This window comes from Tyto alba, unplaced genomic scaffold, assembly GCF_018691265.1.
Source record: "Tyto alba isolate M040663 unplaced genomic scaffold, T.alba_DEE_v4.0 Super-Scaffold_1, whole genome shotgun sequence".
NCBI lineage: Eukaryota > Metazoa > Chordata > Aves > Strigiformes > Tytonidae > Tyto > Tyto alba.
Genome location: NW_024881261.1, coordinates 23433002 through 23452888, shown reverse-complemented (window position 1 = coordinate 23452888; position 19887 = coordinate 23433002). Strand labels below are relative to the sequence as shown.

At 40.6% G+C, this 19887-nt stretch overlaps 1 protein-coding gene across 5 annotated transcripts in view; it reads left to right on the top strand.

Annotated features, from left to right (window-relative positions):
• The window catches only part of SORBS1 (sorbin and SH3 domain containing 1), a 222697-nt gene that overhangs the window by 34331 nt on the left and 168479 nt on the right, over window positions 1-19887 (top strand). Inside the window, exon 1 of one of the 5 annotated variants that reach the window (XM_042799943.1) lies at window positions 14514-14574. The exons of 2 other annotated variants lie outside the window; for them this stretch is intronic. The gene's annotated coding sequence lies outside the window, so the exon portion shown is untranslated. Of the gene's footprint in view, window positions 1-14513; window positions 14575-14827; window positions 14847-19887 lie in introns of those variants that run through there. 2 more of the 5 variants (XM_042799987.1, XM_042800068.1) reach the window with 2 other exon arrangements.

Genomic DNA, 19887 nt, shown 5'->3' with positions numbered 1-19887 from the left:
ACTGTGCCGCAGGAGCTAATGTGCTTCTATTCTGCTAATGACTAGGGACACTGATGGGTCTTAGCTTGGGGAGTCTCTTTTCTAAGAATACTCTGTCCCATGTTTATATGTGGGCACTGCTCTCCTGAGCCATTTCAGTCAGTATGAAAGCAGTGTTGTCACACAGAGAAGGAGGTAGTACTTAAACTAATGAAAATATGACCCTCATGCAGCGCTGTTCTCTATTAGTTACAATTTCAGAGTGGTCTTTCAATAAAGTGATTGCAGTCTGTCCTGGCTGAGAGGCAATGAATAATGTCTAACTGGAAAAGGAACATCTTTTGCCACTTGCCTCAAAAACTGGTAAATGAAACACCATTGACTACCACAGCTGTTTGAATATGTTAGAGGAGTCAAAGAGCTAGAAACATACAGATAATTGCAAATATCAGTAGAAACATCAATCAGAGAGCAAGTATTTCTTCTAACATTTCCTTTGACTGTTTTTTTATAATAACTTATCATCTTCCCTATCTGAACTGACCGATGCATGTGACCAGATGAATCAAAGCCTCTTTCTCAGCTAAGCATTAGGAAAGCTTCACAAGGTGGATGAAATACACTCAAATTCTGGAACTAAATGCTTCAAACTCTGGGCCTGGATAGCCTCATCCTCCTTAACACAGCCATTATCAGAGACAGTGAAGTGGTGTAGGCTGTGATGTATTGAGAAGCTCACCTGTGATATATATTACTTATACATGTTGCTGTGATCTATAGAGATTTTCAGACAGACAAAAAGTGGTAACTCAAGTTGTGTGAAAGCTTTCTTGCTTGCTTGTTTCAGGTTAGTTGTAGTTTTGCTCCTTACGAAGGCAGCCTGCTTCAGAAAGGTATATGATTCCATCTCTCCTGAGACCCATCTGTGCACTGGGCAAGATGAGAGACCAAATAGTGCCTTGTGCCTCCATCCCAGAGAAAATTGTGGAATCAAGGGGAAATTACCCACTGTTTTCTACTTGATCGAATCAGACATAAGAAAGGAAAGAAGTATTTCAATAACACTTCCTTCCATTTTGAGGGAGCCCAGAGATGAGTCAGCAGCACTTAATGGCCCATGGAGTGAAGGCCATAGGACTGATCGATGCCTTCCAGTTCCCATGTTTTTCTGCAGATTGAGGCAGCTGGCTGGGATGGCAGTGCCGCAGGGCTGGTCTGCACTACCCTGCTAGCGGCATGGCAAGCAAACTCAGCAGATGTGAAAACTCATCTTCTCACCCATCCATACACACAGATAAATATAACACTTGCCAAAAAATGGAAAAGGGGCATGGTAGGGGGAAAAAGACCATGGTCAAGTCAACTTCAAGACTGCTGATCCCCAGCCTTTTGGCCTAGGCTAATGTATGCTATATATACTATATTTTCCTCATAAGGCTGCTGGCATCTTGACCAACTTTAGAGCCCTCTAGTCCAACCCTGGAGAAAGGGCCAGTTCTGAAGTACTAACAGAAAAGCAAACCTGAATCCTGCTTATCTTGTGTGCTATACCACTCATATCACAGTGCATATTTCTGTGCACAGCTCTGTGTTCTTGTAAATGTATCTCATAGTTTGTAGATATTTGTAGGTGAAAAATTCAATCTGCAAAGTAACATCACAGACATCTATAGGTTAACATAAGGGATATTATTTTCCTTACTCTCCCCTTATTTCTTTATCAACAGCTGTTTCAAGCTCTCTCTAATAGTCTAGTAGCCCTGCTGCCAGTTTGAGAACTACTAGGAAGCTGATGCTTTTATTATGATCTTTCCAGATATGATATTGTTAATTTTTATTGCATTATAAATCCTGGTCATAATGTGTTTGTCTGATTTGTTTTCTCTTGCTTCTGGGAGTAGGCATTATCTCTTCATTTAGTCTTGCAGTTAGTTGTGAATGCATTATAAACTTGAGGGATGCTTTGTTCTTCTCCATTCTGTGCCTCTTTCAAAGCTCCCCCCATGAACTGGGCAGTTCATTTACTTCTTAGCTTCATTAATCATTTCCATGTGTGGCTCATTTTGCACCAGATACTCTGGGCCACTTGTGGCTATTGAGCAAATGTGGCAAACATACATGACTTGCTGGTCATGCTTCACAGAGTGAACAGACCACACACAGATAAAACCTCCAAAGGCTGAGAAGTCAAAGACGTTTGTTAATTTAATATGGAGCAGCTTTTTACAGTCAGAGAGATGGCAGGGAACACTGACTTTTGGTTTTGCACAGAAACTGATTACACGGTGGTTTATCTTCAAAGGAGATCAGGTCAGATCTCTGTTGATAATATATCCCTAGGAATCTATTTTAATATGTATTCAGCTTGAGGTTAACCTCACCAGTTTAATTGGAGTTTCACAAGACAGGGATTTGGCCTATTGTTCTTTAAATAAGATATGCTTCACGTAGGTGATATGAATCTATTTGCATGTTCCAGGATGTGTATAAATAATGTGTAGTTGCTTTGAGCTGTTCAGTTGGTTCCAACATCCAAGTTGCTTAATTGTATGGTTCTTCCAGGTTTGTAATGTGTCTGGCTGATGCAGCAAAGATGGAACATCAACAACAAAACACAAAGAAATGTCCTGGTGTATCAATAAAGGAAATATTTTTTCACACAGCATATAATTAAGGAGTAGAACTTACTGGTGATGAATGTCATCAAGGCCAAGGGTTTAGCAAGATTCAAAGTGACACTGTTTCATATAGGCCCCTCCTATAATTACTTTGCCTAAGCACAATAAAGAAAAAACCCAGAACTTATGAAAAGTGCTGGGTTTCATGATGAAGCCTGAAGTTTGTGACAGTTTTAGCATGACAGCAAGTGAAGACATTAAAATCTGAAGCTTCTGCTAGACCCTTCCATGGTGCTACTGGTGGCTTGCCTAAAATCCGAGTCCTGGTGGTATCCCAGTACAGACTATTTATCCTGTTAACACATCCCAGTTACTTTTTATTTTTGTATACTTATATTCCTGTCTAAGGGTTCCTAAAAGCTAAAGCAATTAATTGTTTTGGATTTAAGTCTGTGTAAAAATAATAGAGTTAACATGTTGTGTATTATGTCACCAGTGCAATTTTGCTATATAATGGTAAATTGACTTTTCTTTCTCTTTCCTAATAGTAGTAACCCAGATGGGTGTATGTGTAATAAGACATTGTTGTGTTTCAGGAATATGCACAGCTTTATAAACATTTAGAAATTATAGAAAAATAAATTTACAGAAGTGTCTAGCATAAAATGAATAAGGAAACAATAAAGTCTTTCCCAATCTTCAGTGCATGCTTTGCATGCCCCACTGGCCCCCCAGGGAATTGCAATTCTGTGTTGCCAAATATGTAGTTTTGGAGGGGCCTTTCTCAGTGTGTTCTCAATCCATTTACATTCTGAGGGTGTAGGAAACTTGGGTGCCAGTATCATGTGCATAAAGCCATCAGGGCCCAGTTCAGCACGTAGCTCATGTAATGTGTTGGGCCACAATGAGCTGTTGCTAGCTTGGTGCTAGAGGTTTGGAGAACCTTTTGACTCTCTCTCCTTTCCTGCTTCTAGTTTGAGCCTTGAGACTTTTGGCGACACAAACAGCTCAGTCTACAATCCTGCTGCTGTGACTCAAAGGTATGACAAAACATTACAGAGCATAATCATTAAGTGTGTTGCTAACATCAGATTTCAACACATTTACAAATATTGCTCCATCAAAAATGCTGGCATCAGTGGCAGAATTTGTATCTTGAGGTTGAAAGTTGCTCTCCCGAGTAGCCATGAGGTGACCATTCCTTTTGCCAAGGTGATCCTTTTGCGTCGCCTTTTCTTCTATGAACCTTTGAAGGTTAATCTCATAAAACCCAATGTAGCAGGGTTTGTGTCATTGACAATAGTCCTCTTAAAACATCTTTCTCTAAACCATTACCATCTAATCTAGTCATTTCTATTTACATGAAAAGTGCATTCAGATTAAGTTAACATCTGACATTTTCTGCAAACCATATACAATATGACTTCTTTCTGATTCTGCTGCAGTAGTCTCTATTGCACTGTTGTCTTCCTGCCAAAGAGTGTATTTGCCTAGTCAGTGAGGGCATGGGAAGACTTTGTTGACGTACCAAACTCATGAAGGGATGTGTGTTTCTATTTTTTTTTTGAAACACTGGGAAGCTAGTGTTAGTCTTTCTCTACTATATGCAGTTAATTTGCCATAGCCACTGAGCACCTTTTACAGACTCAAGCTGCAAAGAAATAACAGAGAAATGGATTAAATTTTTGAAGATCACATTCATTACAATCTGTTTATCATAACAGCTTACATTCAGGCAAATCAAATGCTCAGTGGAAGTCAGAGCAATTTCTTTAATCTGTGTGGCTTCAAATATCACCAGGATATGATATTCACAAAGTATAACGATTTTCACATCATGTGTTGTGTGGCATGTGAACAAGAATACACATATGTACATACATACATGGGTTTTCATACAAGAATGTACCTGGCAGGCTTCTATTTGTCCATACTGTGGACTGTGACTGTGCCTGAGTATCAAAATTGCTAGTGAATATGTCCTTACATCAATCATAGTAAAGTTCTTGTTGAAGAAAAAAACAGAGCACCCTCCTTGTGCCCAGTGCAACAAAATGGCACATGGCAATGTTCTTAAAATGGTAAAGCAGGAATGGTCCTGATGTCATATCCAAATATATTTATTAAGTCAAGCTGTATGACTGATGGTTTTAATGCTTGTTACATCTGCATATACTCCCTTAGTTAATATGCAGAGGACAAAAATCTGTTCCCAAGCTTCTGGGTAATAATGGCAATCAGACTGTCTTGGCGCAAGAGATTCATCATTGTGGTCCAGCATCTAAATACCCCCAGGCTTCGCCCAGTAGTCCTCAATGTTGTTATCCTCCCGTCACTTCTGGAGTATGTGTGCTAAATGATACTCAGTCTCTTTTCCTTTATCTACCTCATCAGGATCAGTCAAGCAAGGTGCCAACTACATAAGAAAGCTGCTTCTTTGTTAGGAATGGTCTCAAAACAGTCTAAGCACAAAGACAATATTCCAAAAGCACCACTGAAATACCCCAGTAGTAGCAATCTATGTCACTATTTAACTCAACAGGGTTTCATATTTATAATACTTAGGTGGAAGCTCTGTATCTCCCTCCAGCTGCACCATATTACCTGTTTTAAATGGCTGTTGATTTATTTGTCATAGATATGGTTTCTATTGATAAACATTCTCAGACAAAAGCTTTTGTACGGATAGATTTCCTAAATTACTGTGCAATCCCAAAGGAAAGCACTAGTTTAGCAATTAATGGAAGTGCTGAGATTACAAAATAAAACTGAATATTTTAATGACTTGGAGATGATGGAGTTTTCAGGGTAATTCACAGGTATGAAAGGACAGATTTCTATTCTGGAATAAAAAAAATGTCTTCATTTGTGTTAAGAGCAATGATTACACCTTGCAGTCAGTGTCCCATGATATGGAGTGTTTGGTGCACAGGACCTCAGACTGAGAGTCAGAACAGTGGGATTTCTGTCCCATATCCATGGCTCTGTGCCAGTCATTTAATTTTCTGAGTCTGAGAAATAATGAGCTTTGCTTGCCATCTGAAACTGCTTTGAAAGCTACAGAGGAAAGTTGACTCCCAGCTTGGTCAATAAGGGTATTCCAAATTAAATAGCAGAAGTATTTTTATATGCTTATAAGGTATATGTCATAAAGATGTGGCTCTTTGATCCTGTGTTTATGATATAAAGCACTGACACTCCCAGAGTGTAGCAGTTTATTCAGTAAACAAATAACAGTGAAACCTCAGTGACTCAGGGTATGTCTTGCAGTAATTTTCTGTAATTTGTATGTTTATTTCAAACAAATGCTAGCATAATGACTTGATATTATCTAAACATTTCAGAACATTAGGGATTCCATATACACAGCTTCTCACCCATCAGTTTCAAGTCTCAAACTGAGGCAGACATAGACTATGTATCAGAACACAAATGTGAGGTGGGACTCAAGAGTTTTGGTTGAGTAGTTGTGATAACTTTTAAAACAACACTGCCCCCAGTTTTCCTTTATGTCACTTAATTGGAATTAAACATCCTGTCAAACGGGTGAAAGAGCAGGGTTTGTGTTCTGTCCTAGGACTTTAATACTAGTATCTTTCCTTAAGCCACTTGGTAGATCAGCTGTTGGGAAGCAAGTCCATATTTAAGGTTTGTGGACAGCACTTAATTTATCTCTGTGGGATGGTGGCTACTTATAAGACTAGAAAATCCTAATTTTCAGAGCGTGGATTATATTGATAGTTTTGGGAACTGAAAGAGAAAGAGGCTGAGTCAACCAGGCATTACACTTAAATCTGCCGTGAAGAACACAAAGGCCTAGAACTCAACGGGATACTAAAAGCAGGCTACCCATGACAGGCTGGGATTCAGCAGCAGTTAACATTCCCAGCTTCAAGCAGATTGGTCAAAAGAGAAATACCTGGAGTTATTACTTTACTCTGTCCCTGACATTATACAGATTTCATGTTAAATGCCCACTCATTAGCATAAGAGGCTGCTCTGGTGGGAAATGTAGTATTTTGGGAGCTTGGGAATGGAGCCTGACTCTGCAGCTCTGAACAAGTCCTCTAGAGGATGTTTTAAGTTGGGCTTTTCAGTGAAGGTTTCCAGGTTATTTTAGCTTAAAGTTTAAGGTGGAGGGGGGCAGTATTCATACCATATTACATTATTCTTTGACAACAAAATTAATTTTGAAAAAAAAAAAAAAAAAATCTGTCCATGTAATAGCTGGACTGTGAATATTAGTTCAGTGATGCTCCCAAAATGCCTTTAGAGCCTTGAATGGAAAGCAAGATTCTGATTATGATGACGACTATTATTATTTCAAAATTTGAGTGTTAAGTTTACCACTATTTATTATGATTCTTTATGCAAGATAGATCTGAACTTAGATCTGATGTTCTGTACAAGCTTAGATCTCCATGATGAAGGAGAGATGAGGGAATCTGATTTTTCTAACACTATTTTTTTTCAACCTTAGCTTTGTTTCTGGTTTGGTTTCTGTTCCTTTGTTTCTGTTTAATGTTGATGTGCTCAGTTCCTTCATACTGCAAATGTTTTAGTCTTGCTGTGGATAGATAAAGATTCCTTTGTGGTTGACAGAAATGCAGCCAGAAAGTGAATTAAATCCCAAAAGAAAGTAAGTGCTTTGCTCCTCTCCCAAACTGCTTTCAAGACTTCAGTTTTGCAAGTGAATATACTGAGAAATAAACCTGGCTGCCAGTGGTGCTGAGTAAGAATCCACAGGTCAGAGATTTGGTGTTGGACCTTGGTCTAAAGTATTACAAGCTGAGGTTCTCTTGCTTTATTAATTTCCAAAGATGTTTAGATTCAGCACAACTCTCATGTTGTTTCTTTACCAATCTTTTGGTTAAAAACAGGTATAAAGAAATGCAAAGAAGGCAGAAATCCTAAAAGAAACACCAGAACTTTTTCAGATGAGTTCAATTTGCAATTAAAATTAAAAATTAGGCTACAGAATCTGGATTGCATTTCATCCAAAGCAATCAGCCTTGAATAATTCTGAATGAAGAAAAAAACCTATCACCACTTGTGCTTTTGCTCTTCCATTTGTCCATGTAAACAGTTAAATCTGTCTCTAAAACTACATTCTTTCAGCAATTTCACTTTTAAAATCTGTCCCCAACAACACAGCTCACCTTCTCCTACAGGTTTTTTAAGGTTTTGCATTTCTTCACTTTCCTTTCCCAGGGTGGATAGGGCAAGAATAGACAGAATAGCGCTTTCAGTTCTTCCATGAATGGAAGGGAAAAAACTGTCCTGAGTCACAGACTAATTCTACTCTTTCAAGGTAGGAATAATATAAAATCTTGGAAAGGGAGATCACAGGAAAGGCAGCCAATCTGAGGAAGATACTTTTACAACTAATCACGGACATTGCATAGTATTATTGATTGCTTAGCATTTTCCTCACTATTTGCTTTTGAGATCTGGCACACTTTATGCATTGCGCTGGCTTGTTTCCAGTTAGATAAAGGTATTTTGTAGAGATAGATGGGAAAACCCTACTGATGAAACTTGTTCCCTAGGTCAGATCTAATCCCTCTTTAGGATGAGATGTCCTTATGAATTCTGATTAGAGATGAGAACATATCAGTGAAAGAAAAAATATGTTTAGGATTGCTGAAACCAAACCCTGAAATGTACATGGACTCTGTTCGTGCCCTATTATTATTATTGTTGTTGTTGTTATTATTATTATCTCATAAGAATTGTAGTCTGTTGTCAGAACTATTCTTCACAACAAAGTTGAAGTAGCCATTAGAATACATTTATGTAAAGCATTTCAGGTTTATAAATCATTACTATTTGAATGGAAAACCTTATTCTTAGCATCATCAATATCTTATCAGGGAATACAACATTACTTACTAAAATGATTAGCTGTGTTTAACTAAGATGGCTTTATGTTCTCTGTGTGTACAAGTGTATATATGCATGTATGTATTAATACATATGAATGAGCCTGCATAGCCTGCCAAAGAAGAATTGGTTGTTGAAATTGGTTTAATGATTAATTAGGACAGGCAGAAACATATGCCCATACACCCTGTCACAACTGCACAGCAAGACACTCCCTTTGAAGAAACATGGATTTCTTGCACATATGGTCTGCAATAGACTCAGACAAATAAAAACTTTCTTGACTTTCTGCATTAGGGACAGGGAACGTATCTGTGGACATGTGGTATGTGGCAGCCCCTACTTAAATTGAAGGGGCTGGAAATACGGACAATGTGATAGAGTGGACAAGTGTTTTATACAGGGATGCACGCAATGGTGGCAAAGTTGGAAACAGAGCCAGATCTCTGAATGATTATGTCTATACATCTTTCTCCATACCACTTTGTCTACCAGACAGAGAGAAGGAATAGGCTGTGATGGTGTAAGACTGAGAAGGAAAAGTCAAACTTTATCTCTACTCAGAAAAAAACTGTCTTGGTTTGCAGAGCCTGCTTGCTTCCTTTACATTCCCAGCAAGAGAAGTGTTAAACCAACATTTGGAGCCCTCATTCCTCCTGGGATTTGGAATATAACAACAGATGCCAAGGTTATCTTTGTCCTATCTCTCCAGTGAGGCTCTAGAGCAAGCACAAACAGAATGCTGCTTTCTTCCCTTTCTTTCTATCAACACCATCCAGAATCATAGTTCTTTACAGTGCTTCAATTTCTATTATAAAGAATAAAGGTAGTGGGACTCTCTAGAGACTCTAAAATGGTTTAAAAACAACTCAGAGTCTTTTGAGGACAAATAAAGGCTGTTCGTTGAAGGAGTGCAAACCTTTTTTTCTAAAGGATTTCCAGAACACAATGCTGTCTTGACCCCTCCCATACCAGCTGGGAGCCTGCAGCATTTACTACAGCCAAGGTTGAAAACCATGACACAAAATCCCCGAGCTGTTCAAGATCACCTCATAGCTGAATCCTTCCACAGTGTAGTTTCTCTGCTTCCCTTGTTTGGCTGTGCAGAGGTGGTATAAATCACCCATAATCCTGGTTTAATAATTTGTAATGGTTCTGATGCAAAAACAAGGCAGCTCTACCTAGTGGACACATAATGAAATTAGAATCAATAAAGCCTGAGATCACTGCTCTGCCCTGCTACTGGTTTGTGGGGTGACCATGGTCACATTGCCATTCTCTGCCTCAGTTTCTCCATGTGTAAAATGGAGGCAATTTGTTCATTTGCATTTGCTCACCATGGGTATGAATGGTGGTCTGTGATGTAAATAAGGTGGATTCTGGCTTTTATTTATTTTTCTGCATTTTTGGCCCCCATCCTCAACAGCTTTGTACTTCATGCCATCTTTTCCATTCTGCACTTTTCATACAAGACTAAATGGGAGAGGTCTTCTTCCTTGATGGTAGCCCATGTGCATTAGCCAAGATATAGTATTGACAGAAAAAGCAGGACAGTGAAGATCCAGGCCATTCATCCTGACAGCAGAAACAAATGTGTCTCACTTTTGCCCTACTATTTACTCAAGCAGAAACCAAAACAATAGAAATAGGAAAAGATCTGAAAGAGCTGTCACAGAACAAGTGCACCATGCCAATAATTTGAAGGATTAAGGACCCCAAGCCGTATGTACTGACACAATAGCTGGGGCCATCCTGTTCACTGGGTTTGTGGATTAGAGGGATGTTTCATATGATTCTGGTTTTCTTTTCAACTCTGGTTGAACAAATATAGCCTGTGTGCTTGCAAATCCCTTGATAGCAATGCAGAAAGTCAATACAATTTCCCTTTCACTACTCTCTATGATTTTGCCTTTGGAAAATGTTGCAGTTTCTCTGTCTGGATGCCTTCACAGAATCAGCATGACTTTGTGTCTGGTTTTAATAGTGTGATGGTGAATGGTGGAAGCCCAGAAGAGGGGCCTGGGGTCAGTATACCTGCATTGAAACTGTGACACTGAGAGACTGACCTGAGTTACAACACTTAATTTGCTTGTCTAAGATGCTGTCTTACAAAGCAGGGTAGTTCACCCTCAAAGTGCACTTTTGCTCAGACTATGGCTATAGAAATGGCAGGGATTGGGATCAATGGTGTCACAGATTTTATTTTAAAAATGTCTTTATTTTACAACTAAAAAGATGGTGATGCTTTACTGCTGTGGAAAGTTTATCTGGGTTTGAGTCAAGCAGGGATTTTTCTTCCTCTCACACCACTGCCAGCATGCTGCTAGCAAGTTCTGTCCCATCCAGTTCCTGTGCCACCTCACGCAGGGGGTCCCCATTTCAGCACTAAATGGCAGCAGTGGGCCTGTTCATGAAAAGACCCAACGTGTGCCACCCCTGACATACTCTAGAGGCACAGTTTAGGAATTTCATGGTTAATGTGATAAACTCTTGTCATCATGAAAGATGATCACAGAAGTCCCAGAAACTTCAGTAAGTTAGGAATATATATTTATTACATATGAACATTTGTCATTAATCTACCAAGTTACATTGTTTGTGGGAGCACAGAAAAATTTCAAAGGAGGTATGACAGTTCTTGGAATCAGCATATGGACTCAGATGCTAGCTGTCTAGTGAAGGGTCACTTTTTTTTTTTTCAAACTCACAGTTCAGAATTTCAGTGGAAGGGGTGCGGAAAGTAAATGTGCAGTGTAGCCAAAGTCTTCATAATATGAAGGATTCTGATATACATTTGAGTGCTCTTTGTGTTGCCCTGTAATCCGTTTATCTCTGTTTTCTCAAACCAGTTATTTAGCAATTACATTTATCTTCTTTCAATGAGGGTATTTAGATTAGCATTAAAATTCCAAAGCACCTGGGTAATGTCTCAGGGTTGTTGATGTGGTGAAGTCTTTGTATTTGCACAGAGGACAAACCCTTAAAAGAGAGGGATGCCTGCCAACTGATATTACTGCGAAGGCTATTAGGCAGTTGTTCTTATAGGCCTCTACCTGAAGAATCGGCAGTGTTAGTTTCCTCCTTGTACTTGTCCTCAAGAGACAGCACTCATGAGAAAATTATAGTTCAGTCCTTTCTCTCTGGGACAGTTTGCTGAGGATGCAATCACAGTGCGGAATATTCATTCATTCAGACTGAGCTGTCTCTGCAATAGATTCAAACCAGTAACTTCGCGATGAAAGATTTGCTCCCTCTGGTAACATAACTCCTCACAGGAAGTGCTGAGGTCACTTCCGAACTAACCAATTGGCCCTGCTACAAACTTGCGTTCATGCTCTCATGTTCATGTGTCACCTTAGACTGACTGGTAAGTTACTAGCTTGGCTGCTAGTAACATAACAGTCAATTACATGCCTTTTCTTAATACAGCAGGGGCACAAGCAGGAAGGCAGGCTTCCTGCTTTTGAGTGGAGCAGGAAGATGGGGCATTTCAGGAGACAAATGTTTGCTGTTTACGAGATGCTTAGCAGATGGGCATCTGTAAAGTCACCTGCTGACAGCAGTAAGGTACAAAGCCCTCTCTTGTTACAGAGGAAATGCAGGCTTCTCACAGGTAAAGTATGGTTTGATATTTTTTTTATCTGTATGGGCTAAATGATGCCAGCTTGGCTTTTGAGCATTTTTTGAAAGATATCTGGTCTTATTTAGGTAGATGTTCAGAAAAGCTCAACAGGCTTTGAAAATCTTGTCATGTGTGTAAGTATGCTTTCACTTAAAACCATAGTTTCTTGCCTGTTGCTGTGGGTGGGACTAGTTTGGTGGCCATGTCAATGCTAAGCTTACATCATAACAGACCTGATTCCTCTGTAGGTCTGTTATGCAGAAAAGACCTTCATTCGCTCATTCCCAGTGATCCCGTCAACTCATTTATAGTGCTGCACAGGGTCCATAAGCAACCATATAATCTTTCTAAGGATAGCAGAAGTGGTACTTTAACAATGCAGATAAAAAACGTGGTCCAGGACTTCTTGCACTGAGAGGCGCTAATGCAGTAGAAGGGCACAGCCGGCTTTGCTTTGTGCTGCCTGATCAATGAACCTATCCTGCTAAGTGCCTGTCTGCCTTCCCCAGGCAAGAGACCACAACAGAATAGCTATCCTAGATTGGCAGCTTGACATTCCTGGGTCCAGGGATGAACTATCAAGTCCCCAATCTACTTAAATTAAAGGTACTTGAGCTGATTCTTAGAAGCACAGTTTCAAGAGCAGACAGGCAAACAGCTCTTACAGACCCTGAACAGGAGAGATCAAGGCTACAATGATTAACTGGCTGTCTACCTACATTGATCCTGGGCTCTGACTCTTTTGCATGGAGATGTATATACACACTTGCACACATACTGCACTTCAGTAAGTCTCTAAATTGAAAATGAGCATTTCAGCTATTAGGTCAACCCCAGGCCTTGCTTTCAGTTATTCTCATAGGCTGCTATACTTATGATGCAGAAAGTCTTTTTTTGGAGAGGTGGGAATATTGGTGAGTAAAATCTCAACCTTTTTTTTCTCCTTGATAATATTCAGCGTGGGTAATATGAGGTTTTGAGCCTGAGTGGGTTCAATGTTTTTGGCAGGATGTCACAATTTTTATCACCCTTCTCTGTTGGATGAGAGAGAAACAGGTGTGGCAAGAGCACTTGCCACACCATTTATTTTCTGCCCAAGCTGGATTTCAGCTTTGAGATTTCCCGGCTGTCCATTCTGCTCTGAGATGCCGGTCACGTTCCTCTCTCCTGGGGATGGCAAGAAGCGGCGGGCTGCTCGGGATCATCGCCGCAAACTTCCGGTCCCCATCTGGAAGGCAGCTAGCCTGCCTTTTGTATGTATTCATCACTGAAATGAAGGAGGTTTTTCCAGCTGCCCTTGGGAGGTTAGTGTGCTCTTAGAGGGAGCGAAGTTTGGTGCTAAACTTCCTTTGCATCTTCTGGCTATTGTAGCCGAAATATGTTTGCTCTTTCCTCAAACTAATTTACAGATTGAGATCTAATTAATTTCTTCTGGCAATTGGTTTGAATTATTTGGTGATATTTTTGCTTTGTAGGTAGTATTCAAGTAAAAACCAATAAACTAGACTCCTATGGCTGTCAGTATACCGAAGACGAAAAGAACTTTGAAGGTTATAAAGAAAGAAAACGGAAGTGTAACCACTAAGATGGGATGTCATGACAGCCTGAGAAGGATGAAATTCCCTCTGTGTCCACTGCCTTTCCTCCTTACACAAAGGCAGCACAATCAGGCCTGATGTGGATTGGTACCCTTATGTGTTTTGTGGATATGCTCTTGACTACGGACCGGCTTTCCTTTGCTTCTGCAGAGCACCTGGGCTGATCCAGTAGTAGTGCCCTAAGTATTAATGAAACCAAAATGGTAATATTCATCCTATGTAATGCAGGGTGAACAAGACAGGGATTTGTTAGGGATTTCCCCTCTCCTCCATTTGATCTTTTTTTTGTCAGATGAAGCATTCAGTGATTTATCAGGGTCATCTCTTCCCCCTTCCTTCATCTCTTCCTCCTTATTTTTCTGTGATTTGTATTACATACAATCAATGCAACGACGGCTGCATTGAAAACCCCTTCCTTTACCGCTCGCTAAGCCTGGTGCCTACCCGCACCGATGAACGGTTCCCCCAGCCCTCAATCCTCAGCAAAAATCACCATCCCGGGAGCTATCAGCGACCGACCCACGCAACAGGTCGGGCGAGGGGCCGCCGCTCCCGGGCTGCCAGCCGGGCGGCCGCCGCTCCGCTGCGCTCCGGCCTCCCTCCGGGCCGGGTCTGCCGTCCCCGCTCGGGCAGCGCTAGGCCCTTCTTTCCCCTTTTTGTTTTCCAGTTGCGCCGGTGCAAAGGGCTCGCTCCGTGCCGGCGCCGAGCGGGTGGCTCCCGCGCCGCGGGCGGGCGGGGGGCGGCGCCGGGGGCGGCCGCGCCTGCCGGGGGGGGGGGGGCGGCGGCGGCGGCGGGGCTCGGCGGGGCTGCGGGGCGCTGCGGGGCTGCGGCGGCCCGGCCTGCCGGGCGCGGAGGCTGCCGCTGCCTCTCCCAGGTAAGCTCGTCTGCGCGTTTAACTTTTCGGAGCAGCCGGGGCTGCGGCAGCTGTGACAGCTGGTCGTTTCCCCCCTCCCCCCCCGCATTGAAAATCGCCTTGGCTCCATTTTATTCTTGAGATTATTTATACCCAGAAGGACTAGGTGTTCTTTAAAGGGCCATTATGCCGTGGGATATTAGCGCCTCTCTATTTTTCTCTACTATCTGGAGATGCGGTTGCTGTTCCACCGTAATTTTTGCAAGCCCTTAATCAAGCCTTGTTATTTGCAGGTAAAATAGATCGCAAGGTGCGGAGAAGTAGATTTGGGAATGAGTTTCTCGTGTTTGCAAATAGAAGTGTTATTTTTCTGTCAGTGGGAAGGGGGAGCAGAATACAACATTGCTTTTAAAATGAGAAGGTATGCACATGGGCATTTTCTGTGTGCCTTCGGACTCAGCAAACTGAGTGAATCTGGTATGGGGAGCCTGTATCTCCTTGTCCCAAGAGAGCTAAACCCAGGATGTATGCATTACGGTTGTTCATTCATCAGCGGCTGCAGATAATGCAATTACCAAGTCAGCGGCGCATGGATGCTGCCCTGTGTGTGACATATTGAGAATACTGTACTTTAGGAAGCCAACACTTGCTGTAGTTTGGATAAAACAGAAGCTGGGAAGGGCAGGGTATGTAACTGTTGTGTCTTTAAGTGGAGAAGAGGCTACTGGTTAGTCTCACTATTATTTCTGAGGATTTGTATTTTGTGTGCTTCTGTGCAGATGTGTAAATACCTTTTGCAATCTGTTCATAATTCAGGAGTGAAAAATAATTGGTAGCAGTTTAAGGTATCACCAGTGCCTGATGAATGGTAGATGGTTTCAGTGCCTGAGGATTCACAGCAGTTTTAATTAAATCCTGTCACAGAAAGGGCTTCATATAGGTCTCAGTTTTTTATTTACAGATCAGATTCTGCAGCCCTGGTATGGCTACCTCTCTCCCAGGGTGTCTTGGAAAGGAAGGGAAAAAAAAATAATCACCAGCGTGATTACCATGGACACAACTATCCCTTATTTATTTATTAAGCTATTAGGGTAATGAAGAAAAGCCATGCCTGCCCTGCTGTGCAGATCTCATTTCAGCAAAACTGCCTGTGTTCCTGCTGTTATCCACGTTTGATTTTTAACCAGTAAGTGCCCTGTGCCTGTGTCAGTGCCGTGGCTGATACACCTCCACGCATGGGTATTCACCGTACCCCCCAAATCAGAGGGATCGGAGTGGAGCCCAGATGATTGTTAGTGGGATTTGTTCCAAGTGGAATGTGCTCTTCACTCTTCTACCCAGAGATCGGTGTTTGCTTACTTGTAGTTGCTGCTTCTTTATTCTGTCTGGTACTGCTGTTACTGCTGCTGTTCCGGGGCAATAATTGGTACATTAGGATTTCATTTTTATGGATTAAGCTACTGAAAGATGGTTCTCTCTTGCATTTGTTGCTACCATGTCATAAAAAGAAGCAGTATCTGTCCCAGACAGTTTCTCTACTTAGAAGGTATGGGAAGGCAAGGGGAAGTTTAGCTTGCTCAAGGTTACTAGCAGAGTTAATACCTCTTGACTTCTAAAGTCATGGACCATGTTGGTTCTGCTGCATGTCTACACATACAGAAAATATGTATGTGTTACATTAGTGCCCCTAATGACTCCCACTTCTTTTACACTCCCCTTTTCTTGTTCAGTAAGTATACTTACTATCTGTAAATAGGAGTAGTTATTTTTAAAGATAATTCTGTTCTATAAAGCCAACGCTGATTGATAATACCATAAAAAGAGATAAGTAGTGATATTTAGGCAGTCAAAACACAGCAAGTGTGCCTTTTTTGGAACAGATCAGATTTTTTATAGACAGAAACAAACATACACACCAGCTCATGCCTAAACTGTCTACAAGAAGAAAGAAACAGTGCCTAATAAATTTCACATACCCAGAAGGCTAACCTAAAAGTCAGGAAGGTAAGAATTGCATGCGGCATGTGAATATTATTTGCAGCTTCCTTTTTCTTCGATACATAAGTGATTCAGAGAGTAGAAATGTAAGGATTCCTCCAAAGGAATGTCATGTGATGAACAGGTCTCTTCTTGTGTTTTCTGTTTGTAGGGGAGGGAAAATATTTGGAGTGTGGGGTGGGAAAGGAGAGCTCAGAGAAACTTCGAAGCACTCTGCAAATGCTGAATTACGAGTTTAATGTTTTTGCAAAGGTTGAATGTGGGAAAACCAGGAATGTTAAACCTTCATGCAAATTACATGTGCTATTTTTAAGAACATGCTCTGTGTATGTGTACTTGGGTGCATGTGTGTACAGACACTTGGGTCACTATTGAGAGATGGCAGCAGATGTTGGTCAAAGAATTTATTTATTCTGATGTGTTACTGTATACAATGTGCTAATTAATTGATGAAACAACTACAGAATGCTTTGTCTCAATGGTATCTTGCAGCAGAGAGCTACACTGGTTAATTATCTGTTCCTCTGTTTCTCTGGTGTTTTCTCAATTCTCTGGTCCTTCACTAGATGCCTGTTTGGTCTGTTGTAGAATGGGGCAGATGGGGATACTAAAGCAATACTGTTAATGTTTTTGTTTGTTTTGAGCAGACTACAGTGTATATATCTCCTAAGGTGGATGAACAATCATCATGTTTTCTCTCTTTGCTTATTCCTTTTCAATGAGTCAGAGAGGTTCTGTTGGTCTGGTCCTGATGTCTTAAATCCCTTCCATAATCCCATTAACTTCTGTGGAGCTATATATGTGAATGAGCATTACAGAATTAGGTTGTACAACGTGTGTTGTTTGTGGTGTAAGTGTTAAGACAGGGTCAGCACTTTCATTGCTTAGTCTAATTAATATCAGAGCAGAGACTACCTATAGGATTGTGGAAATTGTTCCTTTAAAAGTGGATAAGAAGTTTTCAGCAGATAAGTATTTTCTGTATTTTTTGTGAGATTTTTGTGTTGGATTTATTCAGCATTGGAAAATGCACTGGCAGCATGGGTAACGTTCAGTGTTCTTTGAAAATTGTTTTTAATTCAGGCCTTTGAAGTTCTCAGTCATGGGTACGTTGTTTTATTCTTTGCTCTTATTGTGTAAAAGAATATGCTAGGTCTTTTACTTGCTGAAGTAGGAGCCTCACAAAAACCTGGGGTTTCGACAGTGCTAGGTACCCAGATAGTTCCCTTCACTTTTTGCTTTTTCTTGGGTGATTGGCACTTAGTCTGCATATCTAAATAGGGATTTGTGAACATGACATTCAACTTCAGTATGATTTCAGCCTCTGTTCCTGTGCGGACTATACTGTGACCCTTCTACATGCCACAATATAAGCAGGTTTTGGACTGACTTGGTATTTGGATCAGTTAGAGGAGAGGGTTTGGGAAGTGATGATGTCATGTCTTCCCACTCAGCATAGTGCTTATCCAAGCATGGCAGTAAAGGCAAATGTGCTACTGTAGGTGTCTTTCAAAGAAGGTGTCATACTGATGCCATGCATGCTCAAGTTCTCCAACACTTCGCAGTTCTTTTTGCATGAAAATTGATCCATGCCAAATTGTAGCTCAGATAGTGATGGTTTGCCACTCTGTAATAACTGCTAACTAGATATAGTTATGCCTCATTCTCCTTGTTGTGTGTGGTTGCTGAGTATTGCTAAAACAGACATTACATTCCATCCCAGAGAGAAATGCTATTTAAATACTAGAAGGAGTAATACCTTTATATATGCCTTTTCATGGTCTCACTAAGATATCACGAAGCATGATTAAGTAATTTTGGATTCCTGCATCATAGATGCTGTTAGATAGAATGTGCGTAGAAAAACAAATGGTATTAGACGAGAATAATTATCTAGAAAAACTGGTTTGTGATTTGCTTCTTAGGTCAGACACTTTGTATCTGAATTGGGTGTGTGAATGCCTGTATGTCAGTTGGTATTTTATTCTCTCTCTCTTTTTTTACTTTTACACCTGTCTAATATGTACAGTGTAAACCTGTGTGTTTGGGTTTCCTACTTTGTTCCATATCCTGTGTGAAGTCTCTCTAGCAGCAGAATTACAGTGTAGCACTAAATCTGTTTCTTATCTACCGATGCCAGCATAGGCAGGCATCTCTGCCATCACTTTACAGCTGAAGAAAATGAGACACGGAGAGGTAAAGCAGTTTCTACAAGAAATTATCTTTTATATCCATAGCCAATCTTGTAACAGTTTATTGCTGTTTATCCTTTTCATAAACAATAAAAACTTTGAAGTGAGTGGCCTTATCTTAGAAAGCAAACTGTTACTAAAATTATTCTTTGTTATGAAGACTTCTAAAATAATTCCACTTCCTCTTATCCTGAGAACCAAGAGAAGATTATTCAGTACTGTTATGGCTGAGGTTTTTCAATGCCTCCATCAAAATGGGAAAACAGGAAACAGCAGCATGCATGAAAATGTAGCTTGCCTACAGGTTTGATTTATAGCTATTTTGGTTATTCAAATAATTGATTATTTGCATAATATGAATGAAATACACCCCAAGACCAGAAGGCTATTCTGGTTTTGAATAAACACTGCCACACTCATTCACATAAGGAGCAGAATGAACATAGTTAGGATGAAGGAAAGGAAGGCTGATAACATAGTATTAATTCAGTTTAGTTTGTTTCTACATCTGTATTGATCCTAACATTTAAAGGTCAAAAGTAGTGGTTGCTCAGTTATTATTATGAGTTTTGTGAGTTCCAGCCCACTTTCCAGCCCCTGCAGTGTTGCCATTACAAGAAACACCAGTGGTGCCCTTGCAGAAAGGCCAAGCCCAATGGTCCTCACAGTCAAATGCCTTTTATAATCATAGGCATGGTTCTTCTGAGTCAAGCAAGGCCAGTTAGTCATGTGAGGCCCTAAGAGAGAAAGGCCAAATTTAGGGACTGTGCACTTGGAATTTTGCCCAGCTATGTCCATAGCAGTAATGACACGTGAGGTAGTGTTAGCCCTCACTTAGCTCAAGCCAACAGTTTTGAAGAGCTAAGAAAAAGCAATGACTCCTGTATTGGAACAGAATCTTATTTGATATAATGTAGAAATATAGCTGTCATTATCTCAAAATTATTCACATCGATTCATTGAAGAGTTTATACAGCATTTATGGTAGATAATGATATATTTGCAAAACTGTCCCAGTCTAAGTAAATTTAGAGGCATGTGTGCATTTATCATTGGTGTTATTTAAGCAAGGGATAATACTAGATTGTACTAGGTCTGTTTTCTACTCTCCATGTCCTTTGTTGTGGTGTGCTCTGTCTGAGCT